At 48.8% G+C, this 8,932-nt stretch overlaps 1 long non-coding RNA gene across 1 annotated transcript in view; it reads left to right on the plus strand.

The window, feature by feature from the left end:
• Positions 1–8,868, plus strand: part of LOC308359871 — a 29,348-nt gene extending 20,480 nt beyond the window's left edge. Inside the window, exons 2-9 of the long non-coding RNA XR_013968478.1 lie at positions 2,144–2,257; positions 4,552–4,899; positions 5,442–5,628; positions 5,869–5,991; positions 6,547–6,661; positions 7,022–7,079; positions 7,180–7,347; positions 8,572–8,868. This is a non-coding gene — a long non-coding RNA (uncharacterized lncRNA). The remainder of the gene's footprint in view (positions 1–2,143; positions 2,258–4,551; positions 4,900–5,441; positions 5,629–5,868; positions 5,992–6,546; positions 6,662–7,021; positions 7,080–7,179; positions 7,348–8,571) is intronic.
• The last annotated feature ends 64 nt before the right edge of the window (positions 8,869–8,932 follow it).

Consider the following 8,932-nt stretch of genomic DNA (forward strand, 5'->3'; position numbering starts at 1 on the left):
AGGTCACTCTCTGTGTCTACCTTATCTCCTAAGGTTCTTTTTCAAAATGTCAAACATTCGCGGTTTTGCTTTCAGCTTAAGAAACGTATTCTTTTATGACTTAACCAAAAAGGGGTCTCTTAATGACCGCAGAAGTATTCGCCAAAGTGAAAACACTGGTGACTTCTTTTTTTTTTTTTAAGATTTTTATTTTTTTTTTTGGACTGAAATTGAGGGCACACACACAGGGGGAGCATCAGAGGGAGAGAGAGAAGCGGGCTCCCCACGGAGCAGGGATCCTGACCTGTGACCTGATCCTAGGACCCCGGGATCATGACACCAGCCAAAGGCAGACCGTTAACAGACTGAGCCACCCAGATGCCACAGCAGTGCTGACTTTTGTAGGAGAGTCGACACTGCTGGGCTTGGAGGCTGTGGTCAAAGGATTCTTCCAACAATGTTTGTAATGCTTGAAGGTTTTCACAAGGGCCAGGTGTCTATGTATACCTTATGTAGAGAACACATCAACTTGTTTTAGTGTTCCAAATGTATCAGGTATACGAGCACACACTGCTTATACGGGAAACGAGGTGAATAGCACAAAAGTACAGGATGAATATAAGGTAAAAAAAATTGCAAGTTCGCTTTTCCCAGGTAAGTCTCATTTCTCTTCGTTTATTTTTTATTTTCTAGTTTTTAAAAATCATTTCCTTTTCTGTTGTCTGGAAAAGCACACTATGGGTAAGCTGATTTCTCTCAGGCCTTATGTATGTTTGCCTGTTTAGGAGTATAGTATTCTCTGACTTGCTTTTTCTTTTTTTTCCCCAAATCACTCTGCCTTAGAGACCATTTGAAATGGGAGTGAATTCCATCTTATTCTTTAATTGAAAACCCAGTAGCTTATGGTTCCACCCTAAATTATAGAAGCAGCTCCTCTTGATCAGCCTTTAAGCGGTTTTTCCCTGGAATGTCCATGGTCAGCTCCCTTGTTCATTTGCTCAAAAGCCCCTTCAAATCTTCCTTTGCCCTTCCAGGCGAATTGTTCCATTGTACCTTGGAAAGGATCCATTCAGATCTCTTTAAGGACCTCATTCCATTAGTTTTCCATTCTGCTGTCTCTTCGGCCTGCAAATACGGTCATTCCTTCCCTGCCTTCCTGTTGTCAGTGCTCTGATTCACCCACTCCTGTCTCAGACTGGTGCAGTGGACTCCCGACCGATCTTGCTGGTTCCACTCTCGGCCTCCCTTGAATCCATTCTGCACACGGCTGTCAGGGTGGACTGAGATGACAATGTGATGTTCCTTCCCTGCTGTAATTACTGGAGGGTTCCCCCACCGCCTGGAGTTGGACCTTTAAGAGACCATCCAAGCCCTTGCCTTCGCGGCCTTCCTTCCTCTTCATCGTTCACATAAAGGCCACCCTGTAGGTCCAGGTGAATTCTTGCAAGCCCCAAATAGATTACTATCCAAATCACTTCAAGCCCATGTGCCTCCTCATTGTGCCTTGACAAAGGTACAAATGAGAAAGAATTTCATTCTTCTCTTCTTCACCCATTGGTAAAGGGAGGGATTCCCACCCTAACGTTATGGGATGTCCAGAGGCTGCACAGCTGAGCTCCACCGTAATTAATTCGGGGCCTATAATAGGGTTGTAGGAAAGGAGGGACACACACAGCATGCAGGGCCACGGGGGATGTTGCACCTGGGAACGTAATGGACAAAGGCTGCGCGTGCAGACTATGTAGTAAGAGGAGAGTGAAGGTGAGCCCTACTTCCTGCAGGAGGGACTGATTGGCTTGCTGGATCATTGCACAGGCTGTCAGGGCACTGGAGCTCACTCGGGAAGAAACCGTGCCTGGTCCCTGTGCTAAGGAGGGCTTGTTGGCCAGGGGATCTGATCTGTGGGAGCAGAGTGGGAAGGGAACATGGAGTGAGGCCATTTGAGGCCCTCCAAAGTTACCGGGTGCCAAGACAACACTTCCTATTGAATCTTAATCTCGGGCTTTCCATCACAGTGGACTCTGATATATGGACATCCATTTCATGCTGAGACTCTTAAGGCATGGGACAGGTGCTTCTCTAGGATGTGTAGCTGTCACGTGAGCAGGAGGGAGATGTGGTCATCAAACCCAAAATGTACTAACTTCCATTGATGTTCACGCAGTTGATCCCCAGGGAATCCCTGGGTGGCCAAGGGGTCGAAGGAAGAGCTGACGTCCTCCAGCACCATGGAATCCGGCAGCGCACTGTGGACAGAAGCCGCCACCTTCACCTGCAGGTAGGATATGCAGACTTTGGCTTCAGCCTGTAGCAAGTAGGCCTTGGTGACTCTATGAACCTGGTGGGGGTGCCATGACCCAGAGAATAATAGACAGCTGGATAGGAAGGCTCAGAGTCTGTGAGAGACTCTGTTTCCAGGAGAGCCCAGTGCATGGCCAGCAATTGCTGCTCTGATGGTCTCTAACCAGGGCCAAGGAGGGCCGTTTCTTGCATTGGGAGCCCATGGACAATGGACGGATAGCATGGGTGGTCCAGGGACTCCAGGAAGCGGGAGAGGAGGCTGCTACAGCCTTTTGACCCGGGCACGAACAGGTGGTTTTTTCTAAAGCTTTTATTTATGTAGTTAAGAGAGAGCTCTGGCTGGAAGAGGGGCTGAAAGGGAGAGGGAGAATCAGGCTCCCCACCGAGCAGGGAACCCCCTGCCAGGCTCGATGTCAGGATCCCGAGATCAGGACCTGAGACAAAGGCAGACGCTTCACCAACGGAGCCACTCAGTCACCCCCAACAGGTAATTTTTACTTGCACAGATCCTAGAGCCTTTTGTTGAGGGGAGACCCTCCCCCCTTAGCATGGGCTCATTGACAAGTAACAGCTGAAATGGGCTTCCATGAAATTTATAAACAAGGAATATGTTGCCTCCACAACCCAGGAAGTACTGAAAGATGTTGGACTTCTATGTCCTTTTTTTCTTTTTAAGGATTTATTTAGTGACTTGATAGAACACGAGAGAGAGAGTCCAAGGGGCTGGTAGGGGCAGAGGGAGAGGGAGAAGCAGGCTTCCCGCTGATTAGGGAGCCTGATGCAGGGCTTGTTGCCAGCACCCTGAGATCAGGACCTGCGCCCAAGGCAGACACTTAACTGACAGGAAGCCCCGCATCCTTAAGAAGTTTGTCAAACAAATATCCTCACAGTAGGATGTCCTAAATGTGATGTGCCATCTATGTTCCTGGAGAAAGCTGGGTGCAGTACGATCCTGCCCACAGTTTGCCTATGATAGCAGAGTGGTTTGGGTGCCCTGTGCATAACGAAGTAAATCGTTTCTCTTTCAAGGTCAAGGGACGTGTGACTGAGAGGATGTTGAAATTGGCACTGAACAGAACATATTGGCCAAATCTATAATAGCAAAATATTCCCCATCTTTAAATTTGTTGGGCTCTGTCATGGTTTTTTATAATGACTCTGTTTCTTTATTTTAAGGAGAGAGCAGGAGAGAGAGAGAGAGAGCTAGCAAGGAGCAGGGGCAGGGGGCGGTGGCGGGGAAGGAAGGGCAGAGGAAGAGAAAATTGCAAGCGGACTCCACCCTGAGCACATAGCCGGACATGGGACCCGATCCTATGACCCTGAGATCCTGACCTGAGCCAAAAGCTCAACCCACTGAGCCCCCCATGTGTCTCCGGTGTTTTAAGGGTACAGGGGTTTATTTAATCAGGTACAGTAAGGTAAGCAGATATATAAGTAACTCTCACAACGCAAGAAGCGTCTGCAGACTCCCTGATCCCGAGAAAGGAGGTCCTGAGAGCCATGGAGGGCCGCCCAGGGAAGCACCAGGGTCGGTCAGGAGAAAGAGGGAGTGAAGGGACAGACAATACGGGCAAGACCCTTTATTGTGGTTTCCATGGCAAGGGGCAGGTGAGTCCCGGGTAAGCACGTTTAAGACTGCCTAGTTTGTGCCATGTCAGTGGGTTCCGGGACACAGTGGTGTCTGTCTGGAGTAGTCTGTCCCTGCCCCTGGGGTGATCAGGGCAGGGGATAGTGGCCCAGAGTAAGAGTTTCTTACAAGAGGTGGTTGGGGGTAAAGGCTCCGAATTGGTTGCTTAACATGTAAAAGCTTTGCCGGTAGGCAAGCTGTTGAGCATCTCTAGGAACTAAGTAAGCCTGCCAGGGACAGTCCCTCCAAAGTCAGCAAGGCCTGAGATGTCAAAGCATTAAATACAGAAGGTAGAATCTATGGTGATTATACTTGCTATAAACAGAATTTGAATTAAGTCCGTGAAGGTTAGCCAACCGGTGCATCTTAGCAACATTAGAGATCATTCAGAACCTATGTTGTAGAGGCACAGATGGCAGTTGGCCTCCTTTTAATTTTGCCAGTTAAATTGTTTTAGTAAATTTTGGATTTCCTTTTTATTTTTTATTTTTTAGAGATTTTATGTATTCCTTTGAGAGAGAGAGAGAGAGCGCGAGCGAGCAAGTGTGACAGAGCAGGACCCAGGGGGAGCGCAGGGAGAGGTAGAGGGAGAAGCAGACTGACTCCTTGCCCAGCAGGGAGCTTGACATGGGGCTCTCTTCCAGGATCCCGGGATCAAGACCCGAGCTGAAGTCAGACGACTAACCATGTGAGCCACCCAGGTGCCCTTGTAAATGTTGGATTTACAGTTGGGTCAAATTTTGAACCTATGTTGAATTAGTCGTTGGGGGGGGGGGGGTCCCTACCTACTGTATTCAGTTTTCTCTCTTCCAGTCCTCCTTTGCTTGGGTTTGTGTCTTCCTGGATATACGTGTGGGGTGGGGGAGTGTCTTTTTGCCCTGCTCCTCTTTCTCGGTTTTTTCTTGCAGAGTGTCTCAAATCAGCATCATCAGCCTTGGAGCTTCTGTCGTGGCGATGGTTGTATGGTTTCAAGTCTCCTGGCATAAGTCAAGGTGGGAATTGATCCCCTCAGTGTGCCATTCTTACATTTCCCTGGGGTCCGGGCCTCCCTCCTTTCCACTCACAACACAGAGAGTCACCCCCAGGACTGTGCTTGGGGTGCGCTTTCCCCCATAGGATCTGGACGTCAGCATCAAGCACTGGCCCAACACCCAGTCCCTGGAACTCAAGCCCACCAGTCAGCATGTCCTGCGGTTGCCAACCTCAGGGGGGAGCCTTGGAGACCAATACAGGCCACATGCAGGTCACAGAGGTGACACCTCCCCCCAGGATACAGTCAATTCTCATTCATTCTCACCTTGTTGGCAAGGATGGGACATTAGTTTGGAAATGGATGGCGACCTCCATTTGAGATAACAGAACGCGAGCCGACTCACAAGCTGGCCAGTGATGGCCAGTTCCCTCCCAGATTGTGACTGTCAGGTCTGAAGCCGGTTAATTAGCGAAGGAGCAGGTCAGGCTGACCCCCGTGTCCTCATTTAACACAGGGACACCCTGTTTGTGATGCCACTTGTTTTAATCACCTTCTCCTCAGGTCCCCGATGAGAGAGAGAGATACCTGCTCCAGACTTGTGGGGATGCCCTGACACCCGACACGTGTGAGTGACAACAGTTTACCAGTCACATATACTCACACTTCAGGGGAGGAGGATACCACACACCGTGCAGGACTGCACAGAGATCGCGCTTGAGAACAGAGAGAACCAGCAGGGCCTTGGAAGGCAAGACTTGCTTGAAACAAGAGGGTGTGGCAGGTCCTGGTTCCCATGGGAGGGTGTGAGTGGCTTCCTTGAAGAATTGAGTGGGCTTCTAGGGAACTGAACGCTGCTCCCCAAAAACCCAAAAGCTCTATGGCTAGTCCCTATGATGAGAAGGGTGTTTGGTTACGAGATCGCCCCTGTGAGGGAAGAGGGAGAGGAGAACGTGCATGATGCCATTTGAGTCCCTCCTTGACCTTCCAGGTGTCAAGACAGCGCTTAATACGGAATCTTATTTCAGGCCTTATGCCGCAAGAGGGTATGACAGAGTCATTCTTCTTAGAGCTAATCATGGAATTTCACAGTGAAACAGTATACAGGATAAAGGTAAGTGGTATTGCTCTTTGCTAGCAATGAATATGTAGGCTCCACCATCAAACACATTCACAGTTACTCGTACAAAGAAACTACTTTTGGATAAATCTAACAGTGCCTGTCCAGACATCACATGCTGGAAGCTATTTAGCACTGATATAGGGAATCAAAGATATAAATAAATGGAGGAATACACCATGTTTGTGATTTGGAAGACTAAGCATCACCATGATGTCAGTTGTCCGCCGACTGATAGGTTCAATGCCATTCCCATCAAAATCCTGTCAGCTTCATTTGTTTTCATAGAGATAGACAAAAATATTCTAAAATGTGTGTGGAAGGAGAAAGGAATTAGAGTAGTTTCAAAAACAATTTTGAAAATAATACTAATGTGGGAACACAGTCTCTGGAGTTTCAGAACTTAGTAGTAGTTATAATAAGGAAGCCTGTGTGGTATTTGCAGAAGGCCAGACACATAGAACAGAGCAGAGCAAAGAACCCAGAAATCGTCCCCACAAATATGCCCATCTGCGTTTTGAAAAGGGTGCTAAAGCAATTCTGTTCCAGAGAGCTGGATTTTGTACCGACTACAGCCATCTAAAGCTTGTGATGAACTCAGAGAGGCCAAACTCAGAAAACAGCAGCAGCAGAGGAGGACGGTGGTGTGACCGAGGCCTCCCAGGTGGGAGTGGGAGAGAGTGTGTGCGCCCAGGGTTGTGTGGGCGGGGCCCAGAGAGCTATCCAGTGATGCTTTCCGAAGGCCCAGGGAGTGGGGAAATTGTGCAGTCAGCGTGTGGGCACAGGCGCCAATGAGCGGGAAGGGTGTTAGGACAGCTGACGTGGGCAGGTCCCTGAGACGCCTCAGTCACTGAGCCTGGGGAGAAGCAGCCCCCCTTTTGCAGCCTTCTGTGAGGCTTGCTTCTGGCCTGGCGTCTCAGGATCCCGCAACCTTGCCCGGGTGGGCGCAGCACCTCAGAACCTCCAGACCCATGGCCACTGGTCTGAGGACGCCCCTTTTCACCTCCTGTACTTCCTCCTCAAGGTCGACGCAGAGGACGAAGGAGCGAGCAGCCCTTGGGAAGATACTTCTCTGCAAGGAGGTACCTGTAGGGCATGGTGTCAGGGCCCTGTGTACCCGGGGGGCTGGGGCCTCGCTGGGAGGCGGGCCTGTGTCTCAGGAATATACTGGTTTGCCAAAAGGTCGCTGTCAGCTCGTGCGCCCCTCGTTTCGCACCTGTGAAGAGCCCAGAACGGGGCTTCCTTTATGGAGCTGCTAATTATGCGAGAGTGCGAATGCGGCCGAACCAGGCAGATGAGGTTTCAGCCTCGTTGGGGCTCAAGTCCTGCTCGAAGACCGACTTGAAGCCAGTAAGTGTAGTGTTGACGGGGGAGAAGTTCCGTTCTCCCTCTTGAGTAGGTTACATTCCACTATGGGTTGTCAGGATCCCCACCGTGCACCTGCGATCAGGCCAGTCGGGGGTGGGTGGGTGGGTGGGTGGGTGTGTGTGTGTGTGTGTGTAGGGGGAATGGCCTTCCTTTTGGGTGGGTTGTGGGTATCAGTGATTGGAATACATGATAAATAGGACTGACAGGATGTGTGAGGGACTCCCCACCTGGTTGGAAAAGACAGGAAGGAAATAATGACCTGTGAAATTCATCATTACTGTTTTGCATTGAGTGCTGAGAAATACAGGGTGCCTTAGAGTTTGTAATTTCCCGAGTAATGTTTAAGCTGAGACCAGGAGGCTAAGAAATCAAGGCGGATGTGGGAAGGTGTTCAGTTAGAGCAGGGAAGGAGTGTGAACTGTTCAAGGAATTGAGAGAATGTCCTTGAAGCTCGGGGCACGTGGGGACTGTAGGGTGGGCAAAGCCAAGGTTTGGGGTGAAGACTTGTACTTTTTGTAGATTCTTGGAAACTAATCATAGTGATTTAAAACATGGGGTCCAGACCCAAGCAGATCCTAGCTCTGCCTCTTAGGAGCTGTGTTGCTAAAGCATTGTACGTGTCAGTTTCCTGATGGGAGAAATGGGGATGATGATAATCCCACTTCATAGATGATTGTAAAGATGAAATGATATTTAACATTAATAAAACACTTAGCGCTATGTCTGACATGTAGTAGGTGTCAGTGGTGGTTGGTTCAAGAAATCAATAAATACGTAGCTAAGTTTTGAAGACGTGGAGGCAGTCTGTGGTGCCATTTGTGAACATAAATGGACTCCACGCAACTTCATTTCTTCTCCAGCTTTCAGATGCTGTTGACCACATGTGTCACACTGTTGAATTAGAAATAATTTTTCTCAAATGGACAGTTATTTGTCCAGAGAATCTGCAGTGCCATTGAAATGATGAGAGGGAAATAAAATGCTTTTCAGTACCATGTCCCAATTAGGTGTATTTAAAATTTCCTGATACATTGATTTATTTAGTATTTGTTGGTAACCGTTTGTGCGAACTTACTTACTTAAAGTAAATTGACTGTAGAGTAATTGAGACACAGAATAAGGACAGAGAAGTAGTATAAGTAGAGCGTGGCTTTTCTTGACTCTGTATGGGATAGGTTTTTTGTTCTGTTTTGTTTTTGTTTTCAGGTAGGAAACATCTTTATTATTGGCCTCGATTCATTCATCATATAGTGTCCAGTGTGGATTCCGTATCCAGACAATCTGCCTGGTGCATTACTACGCTGGCCCCTCTAGTCCAGAGGCCAGGCCGTCCCCCGAGGGAAGCCAACCCCACCGGCCCCAAAAGTTCATGCTTGGGGTGCTGAGCGCCAGGCTGTCCCAGGAATGGGCCCCTCGGTCTGTCACCCTCTATTCTGGCCAGGACTTCTGGGGAGGCCGAGGCTGGAGCCTGGACCAGCACTCTTTTTGGTTTTGTGATCGTTTAAAAACAAAAACAAAAACAAAAAACAGAGGAGACAAACATTTCACTGTCTTAAAAAATAGGAGT

The sequence above is a fragment of the Martes martes genome (assembly GCF_963455335.1).
Source record: "Martes martes genome assembly, contig: SUPER_18_unloc_2, whole genome shotgun sequence".
NCBI lineage: Eukaryota > Metazoa > Chordata > Mammalia > Carnivora > Mustelidae > Martes > Martes martes.